The sequence below is a fragment of the Pecten maximus genome, chromosome 5 (genome assembly GCF_902652985.1).
Source record: "Pecten maximus chromosome 5, xPecMax1.1, whole genome shotgun sequence".
In the NCBI taxonomy this organism is placed as follows: domain Eukaryota; kingdom Metazoa; phylum Mollusca; class Bivalvia; order Pectinida; family Pectinidae; genus Pecten; species Pecten maximus.
This window is the reverse complement of record NC_047019.1, coordinates 8,585,657-8,598,640: the sequence shown is the minus strand read 5'-3', so window position 1 is coordinate 8,598,640 and position 12,984 is coordinate 8,585,657.

The following is a 12,984-nucleotide window of genomic DNA, read 5'->3' as shown; positions in this document are numbered from 1 at the left end:
TATGGTGTTTTATTTGATAACAATTCATTTTTTCGTAATCTTGGATTGTTTTTAAAACCGTAATCATGCATTGCTTAAAGTGTTATTTATGCATCTTCGGTCCTGTCACAGACAACAAAAAGAATGTATTGATTGAAAATGGCCACCATATATGGCATATGGTGACATTTAATATCAATTCTAAACATATTACAAATTGACAATACAAAATTAACATAGCATAACACAATAATTAAAAAACGTCCAAAAATAAACATCTAAAAATGACAATGGTAGTCAATTACAACAAAAGCCTGTGTGGGGGTTGCCAAACTCCGCCTTCAACCAGGCATGTGAAACATCATCCAATATAGTAAACATAAAATAAGAAGATAAAAGAATCAGGGGAGGAAGTGAGCGGGTTAAGTGAGAAGGCCTAAAAAACTTATGAAAATAGTAGAAAACTTCAAACTACAAAACACTGTTGACACTTTTTTAATGGCGCGCGTCGAAAGCTGCTACCCATAATTCCTAGCTGCTTGACAGGGGCAGATAAGTATGTATGGAAATATAAGTTATAAAGGGAAATAACTCGGGTATAATTTGTAGCAAAATAATACGAAAATTTGGAAATGTGCAAGCCTTCCGATGCATAAATTAAGCTAAGTGCTTAGCTGCCCTTTATGCATCTTCGGTCCTGTCACAGACAACAAAAAGAATGTATAGATTGAAAATGGCCACCATATATGGCATATGGTGACATTTAATATCAATTCTAAACATATTACAAATTAACAATACAAAATTAACATAGCATAATACAATAATTAAAAAACGTCCAAAATTAAACATCTAAAAATGACAATGGTAGTCAATTACAACAAAAACCTGTGTGGGGGTTGCCAAACTCCGCCACAAAACCAGCCTGTGAAACGCTGCTTGTTTCCCCACAAACTTAAATAAGAATTTGCATTGCTGCTATATCCAAGATGCTGGGCAATACAACTTGCATGCAAAATTAAAACATGCCAGATTATAATTACTTGTCGACACCTAGCCAAATATAATGGGATATCACTTAACATAATGATATATTGTTTCTCACTATTTTAAGGTAACATTAATAAAATGCTGGACAGGTATAATACAGTCGATCTAGGTTAGTACAATATTAGCCCATGCTCAAAACTTACCCTGTGACAACTGTCGATAGGCATGCATTATGGCAAGGCGAAGACTCCGAAAGAATTTTTTATTGCCGTTACCAGTGAGATGACACCCATCTCGCAGAAAAAGATCTAGTGGGCTATTAAAAATTCGACGATGTGGCCAAATATGAACATGCTCCTGTTCGGTTAGCAAAACATGCAGTGCCTTATTGGTTGCGACTCTGCGTGATTCATATTGACTCGGGCTCATGCCTCGAGGCCGTGGTCTGGGGAACAGTTCACATGCATAAACATTACATCCATAATTATCTTGCAAGTGTTTGGCGAAATCAAAAATCTTATAGGCCAGCTGATCGGGGCGAATAGAGTCATTGCACAAACAATTACCGCCGATCTGGAGTATAATAATGTGCGGTTGTAAAGAGTTTATCTTCCGTTGGACAGACACATTAGATTTTAACTTGTCCACCGTTGCTCCGCTAATCCCCAAACCGTTCACAATGCATTGAGAGAGGTTAAATGTCTACAAATTATGATCATGCACATATTCAAAAAGTCTACGCACAAAACTATGACCCAAAATCAACACGAGTGGGGTCAAGTTAGCCAAAATAGCCTGAATTCGATGTGCCAGAGAATCATATCTTAAATTGAGACTGGTGGGCTCAAAAACCCGTCCGATGCGTCGCTGGGACGTTCTTCTGCTCTGCGAGTCCTTCAAAAGTATTTTTCTTATTGATCCTAAGTGAGAAGGCCTAAAAAACTTATGAAAATAGTAGAAAACTTCATATTACAAAACTCTGTTTGCAATTTTTTAATGGCGCGCGTCGAAAGCTGCTACCAATAATTCCTAGCTGCTTGACAGGGGCAGATAAGTATGTATGGAAATATAAGTTATAAAGGGAAATAACTCGTGTATAATTTGTAGCAAAATAATACGAAAATTTGGAAATGTGCAGGCCTTCCGATGCATAAATTAAGCTAAGTGCTTAGCTGCCCTTTATCGTCTATAGCGGATCACTGTTTTCTTTGCGCACGCGTATGTATTCGCATACTACTCGTACACGTGCATTCGCTATTTCGAATTTCGAATGGTCACCATTATCAGATAAACGACTAAAGAAGAGGAGCAGTACAGTTGATCAGGTAGTAATTTTACTGTGTTCTAATTTCCCCTCATGTCGCCCCTAGCTGATGCCATGTGTTGACACTAAAAATAGCTTGTAAACATAGGCCACTTTCGAATGAGAAGAGTCTACCGTAACTTAGCCTTCCTTGAATCGTTCAGTCTGTCAATTACAACCCCAAATGGTCGTTGAATTAATTATTCATTCACTTGCACAGAATCAGATGCATAACTTGGTATAGGTACTTATTGTATCAGCTTCATCATGTCGTTCTGCTGACAGTGCAGACGCTCTCACGGATACAGTCATTTGCAATGTGATCACTCGCCGATTACTGTGTTAGCGGTCCAATAGTGCATGCTGTATAAGAAATTCCAAGTGGTGTTCATCCAAGCTAATTACGCTAGACTCTATGTAGACCAAAACTAATAAAGTACCATCAATCGCCATGCCCCATTAGCTGTCACACTGAACCAAGTCAGTCGGAGGTGACGCAGCTGATCCAGGGGTCGTCTCAAAATCGTTTCAGTCAGTGCAATAACTTACAAAGTTTTATCAATTATCAACGACACGGCCAAGCAGATAACAGTCAAACATTTGTTAGGTAAATAAAAATGTAGACTAAAAAGACTATGCATGTAAAGTTATAGAAAGATAGAAAAAAGTTAAGTCGTGTTAAACTTTTAAAGTTTAAACGAAGACAAACTATTATAATGAGGTTTTTTTATACGTTAGATCCCCCTGTTCACTAAAACTCCAAATGAAACTGACTAGGTTAAATGGACTGAATCAATAAAAACACGTGCTTATATATTTAATGCACGGTTTGTTTTAATAACAATTAAATATTCCTTATACTAGTAATCTTGTATATGTATCCGTTATTTAATTATGTAATATTTATATACAGAGAATCCTCGACATAATATAACTGTTAGGTTATATAAACATGTATTCTATACATTTATTATGATATGAATAAAAGACGGACTAAGTGGCTGGGCAATCCTCAAAACTCTTAGAGCATCTATATCAATAAGTTCAATAAGAGTGACAAGTCTTTTAAAAGTTTTATAAAATTTTGTGATATTTTAATATAATTTTTAATATGAAATAAACAAAATTTAAATAATGTTGGCAAATCAGTTAATGCCCAGTGCCATGAAACTCTATTAATTTAAATTTTGAATAGTTTTGATTAAGATGTATTTCAAAATAAAACGGCTTCATTATACATATTAAGTGTCATATTTTGGGTACCCTTACATTACCGAAAATATCGTCAAGTTAATGAGTATGATAGAATTATATCTAACATTTATGATTAATAACCCCGCATGCAATTCAAATCAGACCTAAGCCTATGGATTGTGTGGTTGTACGTCAAACATACCTTAAGCCATACTTGTCTTTAAAGTCTACTTATCCAGAGATGCTTCTAGGATTTTGACCAAATCTTGTCGAGCACTCTTTGGCCTAGGCAATTCACAATTGTATAAACAGTATGTATGTATGTATGGAAAGCCGTATGGGACCCCCGACTCCGTTCAAGATTTTTAACTAAGAAATAATAACACTTCCACGGGAAATGATAAGCCGTGCAAGATTGGCGTACCGCTGAAGATAAGCCGTTGAAGATTTTACCGTTAAAGATTTTGTCCCTGTAAGATTTGCCGCAGAAGATTTTCCCGTTGAAGATTTTTGCCGTTAAAGCTGTGAAGAACTGCCGCGGAAGATTAATTACCGTTGAAGATTTACCGTAGAAGATTTACAGCTGAGTTAGATATATATATCACTCGGCCATACTTGGCAGATTTTTGCCCTGTATGATTTACCGTTAAAGTTTGTATTACCGTTGAAGATTTTGCCGTTAAAGATTTTTACCGTGTAAGATTTGCCGTTGAAGATTTTTGCCGTGTAAGATTTACCGTTGAAGATTTAGTTCACACAGAAGGTACGTAGCATGCGCATGCGCAATGACCTTGTATTAATGACTTGGAAAAAACAAAATAATAGAGACATATATGTTTATAACTGCCTATTATAGGTAATAATAACACTGAGAGTGAGTTATCAAACACGAATATAATTGATTTAGGTAATTATGAATCTAACATAACATAAAATAAGTTGATGAGTTCATGAGATTATACATATCAACATTTCCTTTTGTTGTGATGGTCACGTGCAGGTCGATATATAACACATAATTCCATTTCTTCCTTGACCAATCGCTAACTGTAGTACACATCGATTTTTAAATCGGTAACAGATAGATTCATATGTATCCCTTGACTACGAAACTGTTCTACTATTTTAATATATCAAGATGGATTATTTGAAGGATATTGTACCTAATTGAAACATTATAAATACTAGACGAAGAATATTTTCTTGTTTGCGGTCATATTTATCACTGTATATTAATTCAAACACTAGCGGGAGGGGTCAAAATGCAATAATTTCCAGATGGTCTGAACCGCGCTAGTAAATGTAACATATTTGTTGAATGTTATTTATTTATCTCGATGTGTGAAGATTAATTCAAAATAAATTATATTTTGATTGCCTTTTTATACCGAGAATAAGACCATATCGACTGAAACAATAGGCGCATGATCCATAATTGATAAATAATACATACAGATACATTAGATTTATTTGCTTGATTATACTATTGAATCGTAGTGTACATGTTTCAAAGTCTGCTCCGCCCCAAAAATTACTCCTAAAGTTCAAATAAAGTTAGATCAAGTTTTCAGAATTGTGACCCCGTATGCTAACTATGACTACAGCGATAATTTGTAAACAAAAAAAGTAGTTTCCCCTGTCCAGGTGCTGACATATATGTCGGGCTTTCTGATTGGTCAATTATTTTGGTATTTTCTAATCATTGATTTGATTGGTCAAATCAGCAAAAGTGATATTTTGATATTTGTCACTAGTGAAAAATATCACTTTTATAGAATGAATAATTTTTGATATTTCACTGGTAAAAATGTAATAAATGGAATTATGTGTTATATATCGACCTGCACGTGACCATCACAACAAAGGGAAATGTTGATATGTATCATCTCATGAACTTATTTTATGTTATGTTAGATTCATAATTACCTAAATCAATTATATTTGTGTTTGATAAATCCCTCTCTGTGTTATTATAACCTATAATAGGCAGTTATAAACATATAGGTCTCTGGTTTTTTTGTATTATCCAAGTCATTAATACAAGGTCATTGCGCATGCGCATGCTACGTACCTTCTGTGTGAACTAAATCGTCAACGGTAAATCTTCTACGGCAAAAATCTTCAACGGTGAATCTTACACGGCAAAAATCTTTAGCGGCAAAATCTTCAACGGTAAAAGAAAAACCTTTAACGGCAAATCTTACACGGAAAAATCTTCAACGGTAATATAAACTTTATCTTTAACTGTCGAGTATGGCCGAGTGATATATATCTAACTCAACTGTAATTCTTCTACGGTAAATCTTCAACGGTAAATCTTCTGCGGCAATTCTACAGCTACAGCATATCTTCTGCGGCAAATCTTACACGGCTAAAATCTTCAGCGTTAATAACTTCAACAGTAAATCTTACACGGCAAAAATCTTTAACGGCAAAATCTTCAACGGTAATACAAACTTTAACGGTAAATCATACACGGTAGAAATCTTTAACTGCCGAGTATGGCCGAGTGATATATATCGAACTCAACTGTACATCTTCAAAGGTAAATCTTCTGCGGCAAATCTTACGCGGCACAAATCTTTAACAGTAAAATCTTCAACGGCTTATCTTCAACGGTACGCCAATCTTGCACGGCTTTTCATTTTCCGCGCAAGTGTTATTATTTCTTAGTTAAAAATCTTGAACGGAGTCGGGGGTCCCATACGGCTTTCCATAGTATATCTACTTCTGTATCTTCTAATTGCAACACGTGACGTGAAAGTTCAGTGGCATTCAGGACACCGGATGTCACTTGAAGATAAGCCGTTGAAGATTTTACCGTTCAGCTTTAAGCCGTGTTTTTCAAACCGTTCAAACACACCCTCCAGTCTTTTGAGGTGTTCCTCAAAGGTGTCTGAAAATATGAGAATGTCATCCAAGAAAATTAAACATTCCTTAAGATGGCTTTCACCCATACAAGCTTGCATCAATCTTTGAAAAGTTGCTGGCACATTAGTTAGACCAAATGCCATGCGGTTACATTCAAAGAAACCTAGTGGTCCGACAGAAAAAGCTGTCTTTGCCTTGTCCTCCTCCTTGATCTCGACTTGCCAGTATCGGGACCTCAGGTCCAGTTTACTGAAGTATCTCGATCCAATCAGGGAGTCCAAGGTTTCCTCCACCCTAGGTAGGGTGTAGGCATCCTTAATGGTTTTCCCATTGAGTTTACGCAAATCAATGCAAAACCTCAGGGACCCATCTTTCTTACGAACGAGGACCACATTCGAACAGTAGGGACCATGTGAGACTCTCTGATAGCGTCAGACTCCAACATCTCCTTAATATGTTGTCTCACTTCCTCATACATCCCTGGTGGAATACGACGATATGGTTCCTTAAATGGAACATTGTCCGAGAGTTTTATCTCGTGTTGCACCAAGTCCGTCTTTCCCAGATCCTTTGAGGATGTGGAGAAAATATGCTGCCACTTGCCCAGTATCTGGTATGCTCTCTCCAACTGTTCAGGAGAGAGATTGTCCCTATTTACTGAGACCCCCAGTTTATCCCACCATTCCCCCTCCACCTGATCCTTAGAGGATTCAGTATTATCTTTGTCAGAGGGTTCTGGGGACCACCTGTCCATCACCTTCACATCTGTGAGAGTACACAAAGGTGATTAAGGGGAGATAGTAATTGACTCTGTAGACAGATTACAGATCCGGACTGGTATACGTTTATGAGTCTACCAGGTGCGCATTCTAGCGACACTACCCTTGGACATACCACCAGGTTCCCGGATTGCAGTGAGCTGTCCTGTTCTGTCACAGCTGTACTAAAGTTCCCCAGCTTGCGTACCAAGCCATGGACAGCTTTTACCTGGTTTGGACCTATAGACACTGGGTATGTATTGGCAGATTTCACCACCATGGGATCATTGACACACAAACTGTCAACAGCAGACTGCCAAGCATCTGGAAAAGTAGAATCAGAGCTAGCCTGTTGTATATCCCTACACATACGTAATATTTGTGCCAACAATAACAGGAACTTGTCTGTTATAGTTGGTCATTGGTGTTACCAATATAGGTACACATATCACACAATCAGACAGAAATGGAATACTGACATCTGCCTCAACATATCCCAAGTATGGTAACTTAGACCCACCTGCTCCGAATACCTGAAGATCAAAATCTTTGATATCCATCAGAACAGGCCTGGGGTTCAGAGATTTATAACAATTCTCCGAAATGCAAGTGATCATAGAGCCACTATCAATGAGAGCAGAATGTGTCTTCCCCCCTATTATAATCTGGTCAATATTTGAGCTACCAACCATTCGTTCATACAGGGTACTGTCTGTAGCGGTATTGTTACTTGGGCCATTCCTACCTTCACCATCCCCCATTTGCCCTACAACAGGGGAGGTTACTCTTTTGGCTCAGACTTACCTGTTGAGGGATTCTGGGTATTACAATTTTTTTGTTTCTGGTAAGTATTGCCGCGTCCAGCATTACCTTTATTTTGGTATGCCCCAGACTTACCAGTACCCTCAAGTTTCTTTTCGAGAGACTTGATTTTGCTCATCAAGGTACTTACCTACTCACTGAGCTTGTCAAGCTTTTTATCACTCTCCGAAACTTGTAGAGGGCTGTGTTGGGCTTTAGCCTTTGTAGGCTTATTGGCCGCTTTTTGTGCTGGGTTGAGCTCTAGGTCTACCGCTCTAACCTCCCTCAACAGCAAGTCGTATGACTTAATGGAGTCATACTTGTGACGCCTCTGGCCTTTCAATCTGTCGCAGCGCAAGCCAGTCCAAAATTTGGATCGGATCATGTCATCCCTGGCTGAAGGGCTTACATGTCCACTGTTTATGGCAAGCTGCAACAGTGCCTCTAGTCTGCACCCGAATGCGGTGACAGATTCACCTTCTTTCTGTGTAGCAGAATAGAACTGCTGTAATACAACTTCATTAGAAGCTACATTACCAAAGAAGGTGTCCAACTTTTTCAGAACTTCATCCAAAGTTGCCATAGGACCTAAAGGTATAAGAGTCTGACGAGCGATACCCCTGAGTGATTTCCTTATAGCCTGAAGAACAAGCTTTTCGGACAAGGTGCTGTCGGATGCTAGACACCTGACCTCGTATCGCCATCCCTCATATGTGGTTTCACCACGTTGAGGTGACTCATCTCCTGAAAATGAGGAGATTTTTGGAACCTGGGGTAAAAGGTGTGTATTCCTATTCAGCGATGGAGTTAGAGGAACCCCATATCCTCCCCCCAGACCCGAAAATGGAGAATCATTAGATATAGGAGGTAAAGGAGTACTGGTATTCCCCCCATCCCCAAGTCCAGCGAAATCAAATTTTAATGAACCTGGGGCCCCTACCATACCTTTGTCACTGCTCGCAGACTTAACATTAACAGGAGCTTGTGACACAGCAGGAGTTTTGATAGAGCCAGGATCTCTTACACTCAGCATGCTATCATACTCCATCTTGGTAAATAGGACATAGTCACTATTCTGGCGCAGAAGGCTAGCCATGAGGTCATAGTCTGCCTGCTCCAAGTTGGAGGTTCCTGCTGGTGGCTTTGAGTCTGCCATCTCAGACTAAATACAAATATAAAAACTACAAATTAATATATGTAACAAGAGCTTTTGGAGAACAGCATAGCTCGTCTCGCAAATGTTTGTCAATAAATAATTAAAATATATTAATTGGAATGGTTTCGCAAATTGCATTAATAATATTTATATTGTTTACTCGATCAGATTATGCTTTGTGAATTCATGCAATTTTCAAAACCAGACCAATTTATATATATATAAATTATTTATTAACAAACATTCGGGAGACAAGCTATGCTGTTGTAGATTAAATGAATATATCAAATACAAATGTAATTGCTTTTGGACATATTTCTTCAATTTTTTGACAAAATATTATCCTAATGAGAGTTGTCTCCCTTGAAAAATGTGGACTGATATATAAATTGTCTAATGTGAGCATTTTCACATTGTTTTATTTTCAGTTTCAGCCCAAGAAGGGATAGTGTAACTCCAGAGGGACTCTTTTACCAAATATCAGCACCCTAGTACAATCATAAAGAGATGTGTTAAATAGCTTTCAACATTTGCACAAAAATTTTTTAAAATGTGTTTTTCCCCCCAAAAAAATATTTCAGTTAACTCTGGCAAGGGATAGTTTAACACCCACAGGGAACCTAATACCATGTATTACTATGCCTTTCAACACTCACAATATAAACTTAACACAAAGTCCAAAGATTTAAAAACAAAAAAACACAGATTTAAAAAGAAAAAATCCATCTTTTTTTTTAAAGTTTTACTCCAGGAAGGGATTGTCTTACTCCATAGGGACTCTATTGCCAAATATCAGCACCCTAGTACAATTATAAAGTGATGTATTTATACCTTTCAACACTTGCACCAAAACCTTAAACGCAGAAATATTCTAAGTCCAAAAATTTGAAAATTCTGGTTTTTTCCCAAAAAAATCTTTTAGTTTAACTCTGGCAGGGGATAGTTTAACCCAAGAGGGAGTCTATTAACAACTATCAGCACCCTAGTACAATTATAAAGTGATGTATTAATACCTTTCAACACTTGCACCAAAAACTTAACGCAAAAATTCCACAAATTTTCCAAAATCTGTTTTTTTTTTCCAAAAAATCTTTTAGTTTAACTCCGGCAGGAGATAGTTTGACCCCGACAGGGACCATATTACCATAAATTACTATGCCTTTCAACACTTGCACCAAAAATTTAACATTTGAAAAACCAACGCCGACGCCAGAGTGACGACATAAGCTCTCACTCTTCTTCGAAGAGACGAGCTAAAAATGAACTAAGCAGTGAATATATCAAGTATCCAAGTGATTGGGACAATCCCTACCTACGAGGAATACAAGACAACTGCATACAAGTATATCACCAGTAAACTCAAGTATATAGAATTGTATGTATGATATTTACACACAATAAGTACAAATTGAAACAACAAGTCTTTTCATCCAACACCTAGCTAGTAGAGGACTAGGATGGATCCCATCCTTGTACAGACTAAAATTCAATGAGATCCGGGACTTATCCTGGTTTCTCGACTTCCTGTACCTAACTAAGTCTAACCTAAAATGAGGTGAACAGACTTGAGATCTAGTATTGACCTCTGTCAGGAAGCTGTTCAATTCCAACACTCTCTCATTTAGAATGAGATCTTGAGTTTGGAATGAATCAGGGTTTGGATGCCCCTTGGATTTATTCCACTCTTGTATAGAGTATGAGGGGGATTTCCAAAAATAATAACTGTACAGTAGGAAATTGGGACACTATGGAAATAAACTTGTTAATTTCAAACTGCAAATCCGAACTAGCAGATATAGAAGTCTGATGTCGTAAACTAATAAATTTCCCTTGCTTTACTGTGAGGGGACATGTACCTAACCACACATATAAAACAAAATTTGGATATGAACTAACCCTAATTGGAAGTTCAGTTTCCAACCAGCGAAGGAAATGTATAAATCGACCACCTGGTTGGCAATGGAACTCAAGACTACAGTCTAAGTGCTGTAGCAAATCCAAATGCCTTTTCAGGTAAAATCCCTTACTACTAGTAAGAAGTATAGGTTTCTTCTTTATAGTAACATTAGGAACTGCTTTATCAATAAATTTCTGGAGCTTATTACAACTCATAACCTATTGACAGTGACAGAGTATAAGAATACAAAATGATACTAAACCTACAACTGTAACTGTAGCTGCAACGTACAAAAATAGTATGAGTAGAGACAATATCTAAGTTATTAGAATATCCAATACAATGCGCTGACACAAAACAAAGGACAGATACAACATTTACAAACCCATCTCTGGCATCTTCTTCCCACTCGCAGTCTTCCAAATATTCCCCTTCCGCTACAGTGCAGTGCAATGTGTGCAAGGTTAGTGGTTCAGAATTGTTAGCTGGGAAACAAGCATGCAAGATATGATATTAATATCTTATAGTTTTGTAAATACATTGTAAGTATCACAGTTAAATTTAAACTTAAATTGCAAAGAAATATATGTTTAACTATTGTAAATGTTTAAATTCCTTAATAATAAACCGATTTACAGGATATATTTAAATATATTGGAATACCGGCGTTATTTTTACATTTATATTTAATTATATATTTTACTATAAATGTTTAAAATTCACCTATTTAATTTATGTCTACAATTAAAGACTGACAAGATCTTAACGCCTGAAAATAAACATCATACATGAAACAAATGAATAATAAATGAATAATCAATAGTATCACAGTGTTACAAATGTTCAAATGACAAGATATCTAGCAATTAAATTTAAAGTCAGTTCATATAAAACGCGAACGAAAAAAACAGTCAACAATCACTGGAAACGGATCCGCACTGGACGACACAGAAAATGTTACAATTAATCCGTCGGCGTCAGCAGGAAACGATCCATGGACGACGACGAAACGATGACAGGACGATGACAATCCATAAATCACACAGTCATGACGAAGTAATGAGACGAAAACAGTTGACGAACAGCAAACACCATCACCGGAAGCACATGTTGTCGTTGCTCCAGAGTGAACTCCCCTGATCACGTACAGATTATCACGTGATCACCCATGTGGTAAAACGTGGGCGTACGATGCCACTGCCTCCGTAAAGAAATTCACGTTGGGCGCCAATGTCACACGAGTAATATAATATGAATATGTGGGTATTCCTTATAATTATGCACAAACAATGTTCAAATGAAACACAGTTTATTGAACATAAACACAGACACGGAGACAGTGACCTGAAATAAAAAGAACAATACCTAGAATACATATGGACACGTGTAAACGATGCCGACAATTACATTATTTAATACTGAACGCATTAAATATTCATTTAGGTATATTTTATATGTTTATATTATGTTCTATTTTATTTCATAGTTACACTTTTACAATTAACAATTATAATACATTATTTTTACACTAGCTTTGACCCTATGGAGCCCGACCACATGTATGTCATATGTTAAATATTTTAACATATTACGGGCAAGATATTTTAAATGCAAATATATTAGTTCAATGTATTTTATCTATATCAAATAGCTAAAACACATTAAATAATGTATTTATATTATTATTTTAAATTAAATAAACTTACCTTGAAGCACTGTGGCCGTAAAGCGCACAGGCTTATACTGGAAATGTGTATGGTGCAGGGTCTATAGCCGTTGTGGCTGCACTCACCTGGGCAAGGCCCAGGTAAGGTTTTCCACGTGCACGGGTATAGGGTCATGTAGGGTCAAAGTGACACACTCAACCAATCCTTGCGCTCACCTCTCATACGTCACCATAACAACTATATACACAGGTACATAGGACATTATATGACACAGGGACTTGTACAAACATTATACACAATACACAGCGCAAGTATCTATATACACTTTAAATGTACAGGTGTTGGTCAGACTATTATAAAAGTTTGAC